This window comes from Chlamydotis macqueenii, chromosome 5 (genome assembly GCF_036417535.1).
Source record: "Chlamydotis macqueenii isolate bChlMac1 chromosome 5, bChlMac1.mat, whole genome shotgun sequence".
In the NCBI taxonomy this organism is placed as follows: domain Eukaryota; kingdom Metazoa; phylum Chordata; class Aves; order Otidiformes; family Otididae; genus Chlamydotis; species Chlamydotis macqueenii.
In genome coordinates, this window is record NC_141560.1 from 28,174,213 (window position 1) to 28,194,346 (window position 20,134).

At 39.1% G+C, this 20,134-nt stretch overlaps 1 long non-coding RNA gene across 3 annotated transcripts in view; it reads left to right on the forward strand.

Annotated features, from left to right (window-relative positions):
• The window catches only part of LOC147600532 (uncharacterized), a 59,285-nt gene that overhangs the window by 14,135 nt on the left and 25,016 nt on the right, over positions 1–20,134 (forward strand). For 2 of the 3 annotated variants that reach the window (XR_015258727.1, XR_015258725.1), the window contains exon 2: positions 15,612–15,722. This is a non-coding gene — a long non-coding RNA (uncharacterized LOC147600532). Of the gene's footprint in view, positions 1–12,575; positions 12,713–15,611; positions 15,723–20,134 lie in introns of those variants that run through there. The other variant, XR_015258726.1, reaches the window with a different exon arrangement.

Here is a 20,134-nt window from a genome sequence, read left to right on the forward strand (position 1 = left end):
ATCAATTAGCAGCAGGAGCAGCTGTTGCAGCAAGCAAAGACCTTCCTGTGTTTGGTTTGCTCCCTTGTCATTTAGCATCAGATGACAGCACTCCTCATCAGGAGGCAGTCATTGCATGCGTGCTGCATGACACTCGTTCCAGCACAGAGGGCCAGAATAAGTCTTTGGAACCACTTACGTGTAGCGTAAGCTCTATTTTGAGGCTGGTAAGTAGTGCACAGTGACTTTTTGCTGGCCCTAACGCACGTAAGCATCTTCCCTTATGGGGAGCAAAGCACAGCGAGTGCTTAATCACCAAGTAGCTGCCCTATTTTTAGGTGGCCCAGATTTATGGAAGCTCTGTCATCTCAATGACGGTGTCCCAAGGACAACATATGGCACAGAGGCCTTGACAGCCACTGGTGATGCTACACAGCTCTAAGGGAGTGTTATCTGCACACACTCATCTTTCAAACTGTAGTGATGATGGTAGCTCAGCTTCTGTGACTTGCCTATGCTTTCAGGAGAAGACAGAGAGACAGAGAGAGGGCATGGGTGAGGGGATGAGAGAGAGAAAGAGGGAGAAAGAGAAAATGAGGGAGCAAGGTACGAGGAGAGAAAGGAGAGAGAGAAATAAAAAAAAAGCAAAGGTCTCATTAAACTCAAGCTGTAAATTATGGGCCAGATAATAACCCTGTTTCATTAAATTAGTGTTGTTAAACCAAAATTCAATTAGCCTCCCGGTACTGTGTGTGTACACAGGTTCATCTCCTAAGGATGTTGTTCCATCAGGCATCCAAGATACCGTCACGCATTGATCTACAATAATCCTGCTGCAGATCACAACAGAATTACTTGAAATATCTTAACTTCCCCGGCAAGTCTTTCTAAATGAGAAAACGTCTAGGAGTAGTACCATGTACAAGGCGTTTGGAGGGAACCATGAAATGAAATGCGATGAAATAAGCTTGTCTAGGACAAGCTGCAGCTTGGAAACATACAGAGACTGCAGTGTCATCTAGGAATAATGCTTTATAGGTGGTAGACGGGTGAACGCAGCACATCACATGAATTCTGTCAAACTCTTCGGCTTCCCATTTCTCAGTATATGCAAAATTAAGCATAAAAATTAATACAAGATTCCAGTAGGTCTTTAAGAAGTACAAACAGAGCATAGAAAAAAATAAGGAAATATTCTACCATATTTTGGTGTCTACTTTGAAATAGCGTCATCACAAAATACAACACTGTTGCGAGATCAGTTCTTTATCTTTGAATTATTGCATTTAATTATAAACAGTCACTTGCACTGAATTCAGACTCAAATTAATTGAAGTTTAATAGTTTAAAATGATTCTTTAAGGGAAATTAGTAATGAACACACAAGTCCCTCAGAGTTGAATCACCAGGGAAATACAAAGTGAGGCATTTAATCTCAGATCACTATGAGACAGTTCCCCAAGAGAACTCGTCATCTCGATACTGCTCTGTCAAATAACAATTTTTTTTTTCTATATTATCTTTTTTTCCCTTAGAAAGTATTCCAGTATACTGGAGCTCATCTACTGTGAGCTCCAGTAGATGCCCATGGCAGACGGGGAGAAGTGTGATTTCCATTCCAAAGTGTTTAATTCCTCCTATGTTTTAAAGCCCCAGTGAAAATGTTAATTACCTCACCGTAACTGTTTCACAGACCATCATTTGTGTCATTTCAAAGGTGCTCAAAGAGAAGATAGAACAAAGCCTAAAATGACAGAATTTCTCCTCTTAACTTCCTAAGAGCAGTCTGCGAAACTCAGCCATAATTTTGCATCGGTTCTCAATGTTTAAACCTCCAAGATATCTGTTAAAAAGTGTCCTAGATACTCAGAGCTGTGCTACTTCTTATATCTAAAGGTACCATATCTTTGCTGAACCATGTGTGTATGATTTTCCTGCCTGAGATGCTTGAGCCTCTTTCCCTGCAGAGCCCAGGGTGCTGGATCTGCTCGGTCCCCCACTCCTTCCCTCGCTGATTATCTTGGCAATGCCTTTCTCCCTCAATTCCTAGGCATCACTGCCAGTGCTGGGCTGCTCCGTGAACAGCAGGCATCCTCCTCTCTAAAAAGAAAAAGAGTGATGTGGCTTCAGTGGGGCAGCCTGTGCAGCTAATGCGAGGGGGTACATCAAACACAAAGCTTCAGTGTATGTGCAGTCCAACTAATCCTGGTAGGGCTCCTTGTCTCTAGCATCCTTGCTGGCTTGAGTTATAGTCTTTGAATACACCATATGCAGTTTCTGAGGTGCATACTGATTTTAATACATTTTAATACAAATTTACCCCTACACTTTTTCTTAGAACTGGTGTTGGTGATACCTACATAAGTATTTCTATTTTAATTATAGAATGTAAGGACATTTCCTCCATTGTTTTAATAATCATATTTTGGCTGAGGTAAAGAGCTGGATTATTAAATGAAAGATGTTTTACTCATTGGAAATTATTGGTATAAATCCACCCGGTTTTAGTACTACAATAAAAAAAGGTGACCCAGTAAAAGCTGTTGTACACCTTGTGAAGAGGAAGGTAATGTCCAAGCATCGACACCACAAAACCTCTCCACAGCTGGAATCAGACTGCAGTCCTGTGACAGTGTCAGATGAAAATCAAATGACTGAAGAGCATCAGAGCCCAAATCAGTCTTTTATCCACCATGGGTGACTGTTTGGGCTTGAAGAACACGCATGAGTACGGCAGGGCAGGAGCACCGCTACCACCCCAGTCTGCACTGCGCATGGTCTGTGAATGAACTTAGGGCCTCTGTTCCCTGGGCTGTCAGTGCAGGGCCCTTCACAAGCACTACATTCACATAAAAGTGCTGTAAAGTTTTATTAGGGAAAAAAAGACCCTTTAAACAGTTGGCTCGGTTCTCCACTGAAGGGAGTCTTTCTGCTTGAACAGTCAAAAGTCCTCGGGCCAATACAAAAGTACACTTGGAGAGTTTAGCTGAAACTGGCACTGAGCTAAACAGCAATTTCCACAAGCAAAGTATCACTAGCTCCTCGCTTTGATTATAAATCAGGGGTGCCCATGTATTTTCAAAACTAAAAACAATGGTCAGTGAGTTATGCCTGAGCTCATGCTTCACTCTCACAGAGTCCAAACTAAGCCAAGACATTATATAGCACCATATATTAAGTGAAATTGCTCTCAAGAGCTTAGCAAATTAAACTAAACAATGTTACATTGCTCCAAATGCTCTCAGCGTGGTTCTTTTTTTTTTTTTTCCCAGAGAAATAACATGGGATTTTAAGTATTATAGCTGCAGACAAAATGAAAAAGCCAGCACTTACTCTTTTCTTCTCTGCATCTTCTATTACCATGGAACAGATAATGTAGCAGTAAAATGCCATTAAAAACATTTCCAAAGACACATAAGTGCCTTTGGAGCCTTGGCCCATTGGGTTTTTATGGCTAATGTTGCAAATGTATTCAGTGCCTAAACATACACTGAGGTAGATAGATAGATAGATAAGAGTGTTGAAGAGCCCAAGGGTGTAATACTAACTTACTTCTACTGAAAATCCCTATGTGTCCCAGTACCAAAATGAAGTTAATTGCTCATGCACCTTTGACAAATCAAAACAAAGCACTTCTGTGTACTTTCACCCACTATGTATCTTTTAAAAAGTTGCCTCCATTAATTAGATTCAGGAGGAGAATGTAGGCATCTTAATACCACTTTAGGCATCCAAATAAAAAATTCACATCCTCAAAACTTCCTCAAGTTTCCACGAGAGAAATATCCTAGGAGACTAAGTTTCTGCACGAAGAATGAGCAGAAGTGCTAGAGTCCTGAAAGCATTTGGCAATTTAGTGTCTATCCCACGTGTAGACACGCTGACATTCTGTCATGGTTTAACTTCAGCCGGCAACTACACACCACACAGCCTCTTGCTCACTCCCTTCTCTCTGGGATGGGGAAGAAAACCAGAAGAGTGAGAAAACTCATGGGTTGAGATACAGACAGTTTAATAAGTAAAGCAAAAGCCATGCACACAACCAAAGCAAAACAAGGAATTAATTCACTACTTCCAGTCAGGAGGCAGGTCATCTCCAGGAAAGCAGGGCTCCATCACACATAATGGTTACTTGAGAAGACAAACACCATCACTCTGAACATCCCCCCTTCCTTCTTCTTCCCCCAGTTTTGTATGCTGAGCATGACATCATATGGTATGGAATATTCCTTTGGTCAGTTGGGGTCAGCTGTCCTGGCTGTGCCCCCTCCCAGCTTCTTGTGTACCCCCAGCCTACTCACTGGTGGGGTGATGTGAGAGGAAGAAAAGGCCTTGACACTGTGTAAGCGCTGCTCAGCAGTGACTAAAATATCCCTGTGTTATTGTTGTTTTCAGCACAAATCCAAAATATAGCCCCATACTAGCAACTATGAAGAAAATTAACTCTATCCTAGCCAAAATTAGCACACATTCCCAGATGAGGCTTTCTACCACCTGCCTTATTTTCAAAGGCTGATATGTAAGATATACCCTAAAGATGTCTAACCTCAGACAAATCACAGCCAGGAGGAGAAGCCATCCATCCCCTAATTCCAGCCTTTCTCATCCCAGTCATTAGTAGAAGTATTAGTGGTATCCGAAGTGTTTCCTTGGGATACAGGATCAAACCCCCCCTTAAAATTCTGTTCTTCATGTGGGCATCTTAACCATCAAACTGCATCAAGCTGTCCTGTTTTGTAGAAGCCCATCAGAGGCACGCCTCACCCTTCATACGCAATTATGAATTTATGAGGTTATGGAGAAGAGACTCACACTCCTCCTCTCCAAGCTGACTTTGAAGAGGTGAAAGAGAAGTAATTCAGTAAGTGCCAAGGCAGGATACTCACCTGATACTATGAGATATGTAGTCACATCCCTAATACTCCTTGGTATTTCTTTCCACAGGTAATTTGGGTAGCTCTCTACTGTCCTCCCTGTTTTCTCCATCCACTTAGAGAACATGGGATGGTAGATAGGAATTCACTATGGCAAGACACCTGGAAGTTGGATGCTGCCTTGTAAAGCTTCCTTTGTCAACCTAAGCCCAACTGTTTAAGGACCTAACACTCTAGTTGTTAAGCACCTAGTAGCCATTTATTTAGTTTTCAGTTAATTCAATTAATCTGGTTTATCACTTTCAATAAATAGGACTCACATGTCCACATACCTTTAGAGACTGAAGCCTCAGTTGATTTTGAAGCTGTGGTTTAGGGTCCTATATCATTGAGAAATGTTATGAAATTTTATCAAATATGACATTCCTTAGTATTCATAAAAGACTAAAATAGCTGGAGATATAAAACCTAGTCCTCATTAAAATACTGTAAGATCTCACTCTGCTCCTGCACAAAAAAAAAAACTGTAAAAGAGATTATGTAATGTAAGAACAAACTATAATTGGATGAAGTGAGACTAGGTTTATGTTCCCCTTAATATTAATTCTCTGCCAAAGCACTTCATTAAATCTCAGTTACAGGTCAGAGTTGCACCATGAAATAGTAGGATATGTTAAATAATTATGTACTGAGCGTGGGTCTATATTGCCTCACTTCGTTTTGTGAAAAAGGTAAATGTGATTTTGTGAGGCAAAAATTCCATATCCACCAGACATTTATAGATCAGGAGAAGGAAATACATTTGCTTGCAGGATCCCCCAGTGTTCTTTCTCCATAAAGTATTTTCTCAGGTTACCTATGAAATCAGCGAAGCAATAGCACAGCTGTTACTAAAACATGCGGCTAAAAATTTTGAAACGAAGGAAAACATACGCCTTGTTCCTTCACAGACTAGATGAAAAAACATTTGATAATTCTTTTGTGTTTTCAGTAATTTGACTGGGAAAAAAAAATCAGCTGAGCAGTGTAAAGTAATAAGGGAGCAGGGAATATCTAAGTCTGTAATGCTTAATTCTTCGCTAATAAATGGGGAGATTTAGTGCCAAGGAAGTGCACTCATACTATGCAATAGACTCCTTCAATAGATAGGTCTAAGATATTGGGCCTGAATCTGTGCTCTTGATAAAACAAAGCATCCCAAATCAGTGGCATTTTTGGTTTCCACTCTGGCCAGTTTGAGTTGACTTTGAGTTCCTCCTGCCTTTGCTAACACAGGCCATGTTCTTCCACAGAAGCTAGAGCAAGAACTGATTTTTTTTTTTTTTAAGTGAAAGTTTTTTTTTTTCATTAAACAGTTTTAAAGCTCAAACCACACAACCATCTAGAATTTCTAAAAATGTTTTCTTTGATTTAATTTAATAAAATAAAATTGGCTGCATTATTTAGAGATGGCTTTATTCAGCTTTTCTGCTATTGAACACTCAGACTGGATAATTGGCTACCTTATACATGCATAATCGTAAATGAAGCTTAAAACGTGGTCCTTTACACTAAGCATAATTTGGAGGAAAAAGCATCCTAGACAGATGTCTACTCCATGGTTTATGAGAGTATGTGATACCATCCGCACTTTTCACAGCTAAACCCTTGAAAACTGGGAGATTGACAAAGGGACCCAAACGTGAAGAGCATTCATTAAAAGATGTAAATAGCCAAGATCCGTGCTGTTTTGTTTCAATCTTCTTTATCCTGTTGAAAACAGGAAAGCCTCCTGTCATGCAGGCTCAGGGATTTTCAGGACCCAATAAAGGTTAGTGACATTTTCAATTCATGTTTGTTTTCATTCTTCTAATCATGAACCCTGTGTCAGCCTGAGAAACCAGCTGAGCTTAATCCATAACCTTTTACAAGTGAAACATTAACTCACAGCATGTTCTGTTGTCTTTTTAAAGCAATACAAAAGCAAAAGGAGAGAAAAAAAAGAGCCACAATATACATGATAAAACATAGCAGCAGCCAAATGTGAAGGTTACTTGAAAGCAGTCACAGTTGAGGAAAACAGCATATTTTTTAGGTCATTAAATTAATCATGTTCCAATGTCATAGCTGCTGTTTGTTTCAGAAGAGTATTCAGGACTGATAGTGACAGGAGGCTAAAGACAAAAATGTAGAAATAAGTAGCTAAAGATTATCTAGAATGTTTTTCATCCTACATTTTCATATATCACCAATACTCTGACACATTTTCGTACCATCATTTTTGATTGGTAATAACTGCGGAGAAAATACTCAACTAGGTTCTCCCCTTTCCTTCTACAGATTAACTACTCCCACTGGTTTTCCCTCCGCAAGTTGCACGCGGTTACGTGGACCATGCTTTAGGTTTTTATGGCAGTGCAGTGCAACAGGCTGGATGTTATCCAAGGCATATGACTGGCCACATATGGCAGCCCTCCTGCCCCACTGAGCCTGGGGGACGGCACACACGGAGCAAACCTGGAGGGAAGAACAGCCTCTGTGGCTACAAAGCACACAGAGCCAAGGAAGGATAATTATTTCTCCGGCCTGTAAAAACCATTATGGAGAAAGCCTGACCTCCCATCTCTCTGTTGGATAACAAATACAATCACACGTGTATGGAGGAGGTTCTCAAGTTCCAAACTTTTATTACCCAGAACAAGAAACCATGTTAATTCTTAGAGAAAAATAAAGAAACAGCAATGAGAAGCTATCTGAAAACAAAATGGTAAGACAGAAATTAAAGGGTTTCTGATTTCATGAAAACAAACACACTAAGGATGGCAAGGGAGCCCTCAAAAAGGAGAATATTAAGTTTGAATTAATGTACGTATCAGTTCCTGTGAAAAAGAAAATGAGGGAAAAAAAGTGAAAACTAAAGACTGGCTTTGTGAAGTGTTGTGAATATATCTGAGATTATGAAGAGATGTGAAACAAGTGCAGCAGAAAGCAATTGCTCAGCACACGGTGAAACTAAATTAACAAAGCCGATGGATTTTGGTGTCATGGCCAACTGCTCTTTTGACTGAATTATGTTAATGTACAGCATGAGCTTACTCAGCGTTAGACAAGGCACATGTACAAGCCCTTACAGGTGGCCCAGCCATAGAAAATGCTTCAATCAGAATTTTTTCTTGATTAGACACCAGAGAATCCATATGGGAGGTAAAACTTTACCAAGCAGTGGATTCTTTTGTGTGTGATGAAGGCTGAGCTCAGGCTGCATCATTTTCCTCAGAGATGGCATACACAGGATTTCTTTTCCTTACCTGACCACCTATGTCCCTAGCACATGTGGATGCTCTGTTCCTGTGTGGTTGGATTTGGAAAATAGGCTGAAATATTATGGAGGAGGGGGAGGGAGAGAAAGGGAGAAAGGAAATAACGAAAAGATAGATGGACGGAAGTGTACACACACATATCCAGTAAAATCATATAAGGGCCATTTCCTTAGAAAAACAATCTAAAATATCCAGAGTTAACAGAGGAAGCTGACATGGGGACCCAAAAAGAAGGATGAACTGTCCCAGGCATTACTCCACGAGGACATGATGCTGTTTTCCTACCCAGACTGCCTGACTGTACCGTTTTGACAGTAAATGCGTGCCTGCTGGCCAGCACAACACTGAGACCTTCTTTTCTAGCTCAAGGCTATGAAAAATTTAAAAAGTTGAAGCTGAGACTAACAGAGACAGCAAAATATTATACTAGCTGCTGCATGTTGCTCTCTTGTACAGCAAAAGGTTTGGCATGGAGAGCAGGACACATGGCCTGCATGCAAGTCAGCAGGGAAAGAAGTCACTGTATCTGCAAAATGCTTTTCCTTCTGATTTGCTGGCCAGTGTTACTGGTTAGACTGGAAGTCACACAGCCAGAACCCTGTCTTCGGGAGCAGAGCACAGGGAGAGACCAGATCTCCAAGTCCCACTTAATTCTCTGGTCTGCTCCTGGGGCAGTGTAGCTACTTACCCAGGGCATAGTGTACAGTTATTATCAAGCCCAGAATGAATAAAAAGGGGATCAGGAGGGTTAAAAAGGCTTTTATGGCTAGGGAAGTAAATACAAAAGAGAAAGAAAGTCTATTAACAGATGAGGGGGATGAAATGAATGGCAACTCAAAAATGGGTGAGAGAAGGAGAAGGATTCTGATTGCTAAATGAGAAGGAACAATAAGGAAATGGAAGGTCCACTAAAAATAACCATTGGTAATCACATGGAAGACTCTACATTAAATAGTTCATTTATCCTTATGTACTAAGAAAATTAGCTAACAAATTTATTCACTCACTGATTATTGCAACTTCACTAAGTACATCTGTGTACTCATGCATGACCTGTGATGACATTGTGGCGAAGTTTCCAGGTGCTTTTCTGGTCAGACTGGTATCTTTGCAGCCTTGCCAGTTCATCTGTCATCTATCTGATCTTCATGTTGGCTAGCCTTGCCTATCTTACTCCACCCCTAGTGCTTCTGCAGTTACATTCCTGATTTTTTTTCCCACCCATACACAAATTTAAGACTGTCAGCCAGTTTTTGACAGAGTTAAATGTCTGCTTATTCCACATATCAAAATCCTTTCACAACAATTTCAAAATAAATTCAAGATCCCTGTTGAAATGGCATTTTTTTTATGCCCAGCCCACCAGAAACCATTCATTTTCCCCTGTTGTTCTTCACACTGTGATTTGATATTGACAGTAGAGGTCTGTCTACGGAGAAACTGTTATGAGTTCAGTGATACACTATTGAATCTCAACACCTGTCAGTGGAAAGGTGTCAAATGCTTTCTAAACAATACATAAAATATGCAGTTAGTGAGTGATCCCATTTTTTCAGTGATGTCATTTCAGTACATGGTGCCTTACCATTCTCTCTGACACTGAGAGGGTGAAATAGAGCAATATACAGTGCAAGCAGAAATTTCAGAGGCTAGAACTTTAGAAGTGGCTGAAGTTAGGCTTCTGGGTCCATTTCAACTCTTAAATACCAGGGCTGAAAGACTGATGATCCCAATGCTTCCCACAGCCTCCATGGGAGCTGCTGTATGCTCAACATCTCTGAAAACCTAGCCCCTGCCATTCAGTGCCCATGGAAATTTCAGGTCTCGGAGCTGTTTGTGAACAACTTTGGAACAGCTTTGAAAGTCTTGCCCAACAGTGACTGGAAGGAATGGGACTAAGCAAGGAGAGGGGAAACAGTGTTAAGCACCATGAAATCATTACTGATTGTGCAATACAGATGTTCAGTTGTAGTAGTTCCCAAGGAAAAAAAAACAAAAATCTCAACACTTCGCATGATCAAGCCAGCATTTCTCACCTGCTGCATCTCCTGGCTTCATCAACAGTTGTGCCGGAGCTAGCAACACTCTTCAGTGGCATATTTCTACTATTTGTTGCTCACTGCCTCACCCTCCCAGAGTCCTTCCCCCATTTGCCTGGTGAAAATTCCGAGAATTAAAAAAAAAAACACTCTGTACCTGTGCCCTGAGTACAGAACGGCAGGTTTCAGGCTGTGCGTTAGGCAGAACTTGAAGCAAACTGAGCCCAAAGTCATGAAGCTCTCTCAGTAGTTAGCAGGAGGTGGGGTTCAAAGCCGATGGGTATCCTTGATCTTTAGCACACCATTTATTTCATTACATCTAATTTGGTTGATATTATCAACATTATTACACTGATAGTTGTTTCAACTCAGACTAATTTAATTGATAGAATTCTGTGTCCTTGCTATTATATGAGACAATTAGCTCTCATTAGTTCACATTTCACTCATTTTCCACTGACTGATTGCACTACATACTGATACTTGCTAATATCAATATGTAATGCAATCAGTCAGAGGAAATGTTGGTACAGTATCTCTAAAAACTATCACACTTATCATTCTGATTGTCTTCAAAGTACCAATATTTTCCTATAACTTAATGGTTTCATAATGTAATGTTTTGTATTAATAATAATCTTTTTAAGGTCACACAGTTAATCACACATGGATTAAACAGCAGTTAACTAATGAGGATGGCAACTTATTAATAAATTGCAGATTATACATTTCCGTTATTCAGTGTAACCTTTAAAGAGCAGAGCTGAGACTGAGGGTTGACTTGAAGACTTTTTGCCTCCGTTTTCCTATTTCTTCCTGAGGTTTTTTTTTCTGGAATTCTAAGGTTTTTTTGTATGTTATTGTCACAGTCCTGCTGTAACCATATGGAGAGCTTTAGCAAAGCAAGAACATGCAGCTGATGCTTTGATAGAAAAGGTGAAGAGGTTACTCGAATTGTACTACTGTTAATTTGTCCTTTAAGCACCTACAGCAGGGAGTCTATAATGGTAAGGACTGAAGCACTGAGATTTGTCTATCAGATTGTTACGTCAGAAATGCTAAAGATTCAAAGGAAAGAAAAGGGCAAAAGGCTTTTTGTAACCAATTTAATATAATCCATAGAGCTTTCACCAAGGCCCATCTGTAAATGCAGTAGCAGTTTACTCAAAAAAATTGCGGACCTAAATTTCACTTCTTAAACATTTGTATATCACTACTCACTGGTGTGAATTGGTAGCTGTGTTTATAAACAATAAACTTACAGTCCTTACATTTATATGAGGTATGAAATCCCTCAACATGTCAATATAATACAGATCATTCTGTGAAAAAATAATAGTCGAACACTCTCCAATATGCCATTCGTTAAATCTCAGCTTTCAATAGCAAACACATTTAATCACCTCTATAGCTAGTCTGAAACAGCATCATAATCTTTAAAGGAAAATAGTTGATGTGGGAAACACAAAAAAAAGCATAAAATAAATGGTTTGCAGTTTGGGACTTTAAAAATTTTCAACAATCATACTTTAAAGAGTAAATCCAAATTAGTCTTAAATAGTAAATCCAAATTAGTCTTGCTATGCTAAATTTGATGCTGAATAATGACAGAGGACATTCAAATGCCATAGTTACTATAATAATCCCTGTTTGAATCATGGCTTCCATGAACTGGGTTAAGCCTTTAGACAGAAACTAATTGCTACAAACACTAATTTTCAAGTCCCTTTTGTTTCCTATCGCAGGCACCTCTGGATGCAGAAGGTACCCAATTAGCAGAATTCATGGTTCTGATTGTGCATTGTGGGGCTAGTATAAACACTGCTGATTACTCTTCCACTGTAATGGTTGATTTTTATTTATTTTTTTTTCTGATTGCTTAATAAGGCCATCTATTCTGCATCAGGCACTGGCAAGGCTGCTGGTGAAATCAGTTAGGTCACTTTTTCTGGTCATAGTAGCAGGAGGAGCCTTATGATGGTAACAGATGACTAAAGGCATAATTATAGGCTATTTAACCACATCTGTTTCCCCACTTAACATTGTTTGCTTAAGTTAGATGTAGTTAAATAAATCAAAAGGAAAATAATGGTGAAGACAGTAAAAATTACTATTACATGGGTAAAACTCTAGGGTTTGTTATAATTACAGAAAACAGAGTTTACAGTGATTTTTAAAAGGCACTAATTTATATTAGAGAGTTTCTATACACATACACTCTGGCTGGTTGCTGCTGCTTTTATACCCTATGTTATTTAAATACCTATTTGTGCAGAAGAATTAGTTGAAACTAGAAAATGGAGATAACTATTATTTCTTGAATTTAGCTGTGTGTTCCTATGCAGTATAATAATAGTATGATGAGTCTAGTAACACTTTTTACAGTTTTGTGGTTAAGGACAAATGCCTAAGATACCACCACCTCCTGTCAATGACAATGGGAAGAGCAGAGAGCTCCGAGTATCTCTGTATGTTTCTCCAGTCATCCAGGGATACTGTTTTCATCCTTTTATTTCTACAGGTAAATCCCTTGTTGTCATTCCCTAATATATTACTGCTTCATGATCAAATATACCCCATAAATACATATGTGCTGTCAAAGCCCATGCTGCACAAAGACATATCACCAAACCAGCTAGAGCAGCAGGTGCAGACATACCTGTAGATCTAGCTAACATCAGCGTATGTGTTGTAAAAGTTCCCCGCAATATTTTTTTCTCTGCAGGAAAAATTACATAATATAATCAAAATAGGCACTAAAATAAAAAGGCAGATCAAGGGAAATACTGGGGTTTTGGCTGGTTGGTTGGTTTTAAACTAAGGAATTGAAGAACCAGAGCAAATATTGAACTTCTTTGTGTCAGCTGCTACCAACAGGCAGATTTTTAGGGCTATCCCTGGGCAGACTAGCATGTTTGTCTATGTGAAGCCCTCTACCTGTGCAAAACTTACTGAAAAGAATGACATTTGTATGATTAAGGGAGGTGTCCTTACATGCTCAGGCTATGAGTCCTAGCATGAGATTCTCATGTGCTTATAATGTGATTTAAAATATCACTGCTTGACTTACAGCGATTGTGGAATTACGCAATCTTATATCAGATATGTCTATGGCCCTATTTCTTTTATTCAGGTTTTGTTTGTTTTGGTGTTGTTTTTTTTTTTTTCACAGACCATTGGAAATTGCTTGGGGTATGGTAGGGAAAGTAGTTTGGACTTTCAGGTTTCCAAATGCTCAGCTGCATTGGGAACTGGTTTTGCTGGATACAATGGAGTGTAATGACGTAGCTCTGCATACTTGATTAGATGCTAGCACCACACCTGTAACTATTAGAGAAAAAAAGAGTTAGGAAACAAACTATTCTAAAAGCAAAAATGGATTTTTAGGGAAATGGTACAATCCTAATTTCTCCAGTGTGGCAGAACACAGTGTCCTTTCAAAACCAAATGTTCCAGGGTCAGATACAAGAGAGCAATGCCGCTGGTGTGATGTGCTGACAGGGGCTGTCATCACGCCTCGGTGGCAGTACAGACAGAACCCGCTGACTCCATTAAATCTGGAGGAGCTACTGTTGACACAGGAGATTCCTATTGTGCAAAATGATCAAGTGATAATTTTTGCTTAGTAACAACTAGTTATAACAACGCACATCGCTACTGTCTGTGTGCATTTGTACACGTATGCTCACCTATGCATATACATCACTCAGGTCAGAAGTATGATTGTGGAAGAATGAGAGACTCACCATTCTGTGCACCGTAAAAGCATCTGTACTTCAATTACACTACTTGTTCCTGGGATTAGACTTCTCATTTTCATGAGACTCCCACTCAGGGCAATACATTGAACACTGACCTTATTCATGCTTCATCTATTTCCACACTGTAGAAAGAAAATGAGACCACTGTTCCTATTAACATTACAGTCCCATTTCATTATTTTGTTTTCCTCTAAACTATTAATACAGCATCTTCCCTTCTAGCAGATCTTACTCTTGGGTCTACCCTCTACATGCTGCCCCACTGCACGTAGCTAAGACACCATTCCTCCTGTGCTGTTCACTCCTTCCCTCTCACCCTTCCTTAAAACTCAAACTTCTGCTCTCGACTTGGAGGCCACATAACAGCTCTTCTCGAACTTCTTCTCTGCTTTTCAGTCATGACTCTTAATACAGTTATTGCAAAAGACCTGATTTATTCTTTGACCACTTCTAGTGAACTGTGGCTAAACGGACTTCCACAATAACTGTGGACATCAAAGTTAAGTTTCCAGTGTCACAACTTCCCTTCTGAACCAAAACAAAGCGTTTAGAGAAGAAGATATGAATATGATACAAATAGCTCTAAGCCATCTATACTGTCAACTGAATTTCTTAACAACTTTCAGGATATCTTTTGAAGTGCCTTGTGTGGTGCTTGTGTGGACATCCGACCTTCAAATCCTCCCCGCTATACATTTAAGAGATGGTCAGTGCATACACTCTGTTTCAAGCAGCTACCATTATAATTTGCCTGAGCCTGTCAAAAAAAGCAGATCCTTGCTATCCTTCATCTCATCAGTTGGTTTTAGGGACAGCACTGCTTCTCCTTCTGGAGTACGGCAATGCTACAACATCCTCCTAGACATGGGCACCACAGAGTCACGCAGCATTACCCTCACACACAGATGGTGGCTCAAGGAGTGAGCATCTATTTCCTGGGAAGAGGGAAAAGAAGGCTACAGCCATAAATGATGTATATATGTCCAAATTTCATGGCAAAATCACCATCAAATCGTTCTGCAGCTCATGTCTCCTATTACAACCAGGCTGAGGATGAATCTACTGCTGCTGTAGTGGTAATGCACCATAATTTAATCAGACGTAAACACAGTAGGCAATCTGTGGCTGGCTCTATTTTAAATACAATTTTGTACACACTGTTTTCGCTGACTACTTAGGCTGAGAATGGTCACGACCACCACATACCTATGTGAGACTGCATAGCTCTGCCAACTGCTTGACTTCCACACAACAGTGTGGCTTGTCAGCAGGCGGTAGACTTGTAGGTGGCGTGGTACAATAGATATGAGGTACGTAATCACTTCCTTAGCTGCAGTATATTCTGATAAAGCTATTTCAGGGAAATTAGGGCTAGCAGGTACCTTTTTCAGACTTACAGAAACAAATGCATAATTATTTTACTCCAGACTCCGATTTTCTGTTGCAATGATCAGGAGCTCTTCTGTGAGTTGACCTGTGGTTTTGGCAGACACAACAGCTCAACAGCTTTGCATATGTTAATGTTCATTTGCCTATATAAATTATTCTAAACCCATTCTCACAGACTTGCTAATCCTTCACGGTTACTCACATAACTTTTCTTTCATTTAACTTATTTTTTTAATTACTGTTACAAGTTATCATCTTAATGTTTTTCAGTAAATCCTCACCTAGTTTGCTGAAGTGGTAGAGAGGCCAGGAAAATGTGACATCAAACATGAAGATAATATCCTGCAAAATGCATTCAGAAGTATTTCTGGGTAACAGCAGGTGAGTTTTGTCTGAGACAAGGCAGCGTTTGTTGGTTGGGTTTTGGGGAGGGAGAACAGGCGCTCTCAGCTTTTTTAACTATGCTAGTAAGTACCAAATTTAGCTGTGGCCTTTACTGCCTTCAGTTGTTACAAAGCTTACTCAGCTAGCAAATAATGTGTTTATGACTGTGTCAAAAATATCTTAATTCTTTGGAGATGTGCTTGTAGTAAAAATTACTGGGATTTGGAAGTGGATTTATGACTGGAATGTTTGGAGCATTTGACCCCAAATCACTTATTTGGTGGTGAGACACAAAAGTGGCTGCATCTCGTTCACAAGGTCTTTCTTTAGCATCTGCATCTGTAATATAAGGTAAAGTAACATATTCTGGTTTAGTCACTATTCAGCAACATCTAAGAATACTGGAATTAGCAGTTTCATTTCCCATTTAAAAATAAAGATTTTTTTTTTTCTGTACTACGACCAGCCCCACAGCATCTGTCTCTGTTGTGACTGTTGACATTTATCTATCTGACCTTCGTCTCTCCTTTTCCTTGTTGCTTATAGTCTCCTCTGGTTTATGACACCCTGTACTCTGCAGGATGCAGAGTGGCCCAAAGGTTCTCTGCTTGCTTTCCAGCACTCTGGATGCATTTCAACTTGGTCGGCGTCCAGGAAGGATGCCTTCGTGGTATATTCAAAGTTTCCTCATCCAAAAGTACCACTGTATCTCACAAATCAGAGGTCCCTCTTTCCAGATCCAGGCTCAGCCCCCAGATGTGACTACACCAAACACAAACCAAGAGTGTTGATCTAAACGTATCAGAGACTTTTGCTTTCGTTCTAAAGGAGGACTTTCCAAGGCAGAGGAAGATCACATTCACTATAGATATATGTGCAATAGCACATTTACTATAAACTTGTGTGTAGCCTCCACGTTCTGTAGGAAGTTATTGCTCACACAGTGGAGTTGGTGGAGAACACAGGACAAGTTCATGTGTCAGTTACAGTAGCTGGGATTTGGACCATGATTGTCCTCAGTTGCAAGGGCGGGAAGCTCTGACAAAGCAGAAGGACGGACAACATGGCAAACTACTGCCAGAGTCATTTGTTACAAAGGAAATTTTTTTTTTACTTGCATAGAGAATGAGAACCAGCCCATCAGCCCATTGCCAGTGTTTATATGGCAGAGCTGGACTTTGGCAAGACTCTTAACCAAACGTGCTGGCAATATCACATGGCCAGTTAAGCCATCATTTTCAATTTACATAATTGTTCCATTTATCTTCAATATCTTTTTTCCATTCATTTTTTTCTAGTAAAACTAGCAGATAGTTTTACTTTGCGGAACTGCTCAGTGTTTTCCTGGGTGTAATGTGCCCGGAAGACATTTCTGTCCCTTAACTGCATCTTGACAATTTTATATTAAATGTTGGAGGACAGTCACAGTACCTAATCATTTGTTTTGGCTTGTGTTTCTTTACTTGTTATACAAAGCAACTTGGTTAAAATAATAAATTCTTTTGAGTTCTTATCTAATTGCTTCAGGCTGAAAATTTTACTTGGCATTGTAAATATAATTTACATTTCTCCTGGTGGTATTTTATCATTCCATTGTACAACTGCAATTTGGATGGGTTGGATTGCTTTTCTTCCAAAGAGCTGATAGCATCATTGTAGCCTTACATGTTTAGCTTACCTGGCTTGTCTGTTGGCCTTCATTTTCTGAGCTGCACAATATGGTTGGTTTTGAAGTTTTGCATGGCACTAATACGTGCAAAACAGCTTAAGTCCCTACAGTACTCCTCAATACAGTGCGCTTTTTTCTCCTTACCTTTTGACAAAGATTTACCTTTTCATAAAAATACAATTTTTTACATAGTATCAAAAGACATCCTGCTTTTTTGGGGAAGGAGGCAGGGAGGGTCCTCCAAAGCTATTGCATGTTTTTCCATGCATCAGTTAGCTTCACTTGAATGAATGGTGATTTGTTTTCTGTTTCTCTGCTGTGGTTGTACTAGCAAGGCACATATTTACGACATTGGGTGGAGTTTGTGTTTGATCTTGGAGCATTCCCATTAGGTTGCTACATCTTTCGTGCTCATTACAAAAGTACAATGAATTGGTCCACCTTTTAAAATGTGCCAATCATGAATCAACCATTTGTGCAAGCTAACAACATACCCATCTATTGTTTTCTCTAGATTCTTGCTTGCAGATAAATCCTATCACTAAACCCAACATCCTACTGTTATAGTAGATGTTCTCAGGCCATGTTGCAGCCTTAGCTTGTAACTGTTAAAAGGATAAATTTTACAGAAAAAAAACCCCAAACATTAAAATGGCCATACAGTATCAGTCCAAAGCTTCATCTAATGCAGCTTGCTGTGGCCAAAAGCAGATACCTATGAAAATGCACAGGAACAGGAAAAAAAAAAAAATTAATACTCTCCCAGGCTTACTGTAGTCATCTTTCTTCCAGCCCTATTGGAAGTTTGCCATTTTCCTGTGAAGATCTGAGGATTTTACAGTTTTTAAACGCAGTCTCTTTCATACCCATGTGATGAGGAGCAGGGATATACTTTTTCTGCTGTTTAATGTTGTTTTCTGCTGAGTTCACGTGTCTTTAGGGTGTGACTCACTTTTGCCGTCATGCTCAATCTTCAAACTGAAGTCTCCATTCCTCTCCCAGACGGGCTGGTCTCTCTCATAAGGATTTTCTGAAAGTAAATACTCCTATAAATACAGAATAATATGGTACCTCTATTTGGAGATGCTCAAGCATCAAGTAACTAGAATTCAATCATAATGTACAAACAGTAAAGATGATTCTACGAAATTAATAAAAGCACAGAAATACCTCATGTCATTTCCACTTATCATAAATCCTTACTTTATTAAGCTAAAGGCTTGAATACTCAGAAACCGTAAACAGGTGTATAAATATAAAATATTTTAAAATACATAAATTATTTGGCTTTGTTCTTGGGCTAAGTAAATTTTAGGAAACATATATGTTACAAGTTATTAGACAGGAGACAAAGAGTGAGTATTATTTTAAAATCAAAGGACGAAGTCTTATTAATCTAGGTTGCAATTTCAAACTTGAGATTTTAAGAGAGAAGAGTTTGGATTTTTTAAAAAAAATTTGGATAAAAATTTTGGAATTTTTTTTTTTTCCCCTTGTGTAATAAGTTATTTAAATCTATTGAAATAGATACCTTGCTATGCCAAGCAGTGTTACCAAGCAATCAAAATCTGGAAGCATACAAGTGTCATTGAGGACAAAACATATATATATCACATGTTCTGAAACGTATGTTACCCTTTTGTGTCAAAAATATTATCCATCAACTTTGTTCCAACTGGATGTTTACCAAAAAAACAAGACAAGTTGGAAATCAGTGGAGTTAAACCCCTTGGAGAGATGTAATACTGTGAGTATAACTGAAATGTTAATAATTATGTTCATGCTGATAATTACCAAGAATAGTTTGGTACAGTAGTTACAGAGTTCACCTTTCACCTCTAGGTCTTGGATTTGATTTCTACCTGGGACTGTATGAAAAGAGTTCAATTATCTCCATCTCCCTTTTAGTGGATAGATTTTCCACCCCATTCACACTTCAGAAATAAACAAGAATAAAAATAGAAAGGGACAGAAAGAACATTCTATGGCCCCTAATTAGCTAATTAGTGTGAAGTTGGTTTTTTTTTAAATTAAATTTGACAGGAAATGTAATACAGTTTAGACCATTTTGGAAAGATACAAAATGACTGAAAAAATGCAAGCAGAGAACAAAGCTCTACTGAAGACCTTCCACTACAATTTATTTTCATATTTTGATTGTAAGGTACAAAAAAGACAGTGGTCTTGTCATGTAAAGATAATACACTTCATTGCTGCGCAACCGCCACATAGCTATGTACCCAGCCGTAGCAACATGACACAAACACTTTAGCACAACGGTCATTTCTATTCAATGTAATGTGTAATGAGAAAAGGAAATAAATTATGGTTTATGCACAGGATTAACAATAGAAGTTCAAACAAATACATTAAGCCTACTCAGTGATTTGATGCTGGGTTTTAACTAGCCCAGTTGCATCTATCTACATATAGCAAGGCAAAAAGAACGACTGATAGAATATGGAGATATCTAAGCACCTGGGTCTCTGACCTGAAGGTTTCAAAGATTTAATGAAGTTCCACTCTGCAGCACATTTCTTGTACACCATGATAATCAGAGCTGGGCAATACCTGAAGCCCTAATGCAGAGCTATGAGGCAGTATGCAGTCAGGGGTTTAGGAAACAGTGAAGCCTGTCTTATCATAAAAAAATGAAACCTCGGAGAGTTCTTTAGTGTTATATGAAAACTAAGCAATAAAGATCAACATTTAACAATAACCATTGTTTATGAGTGACTGT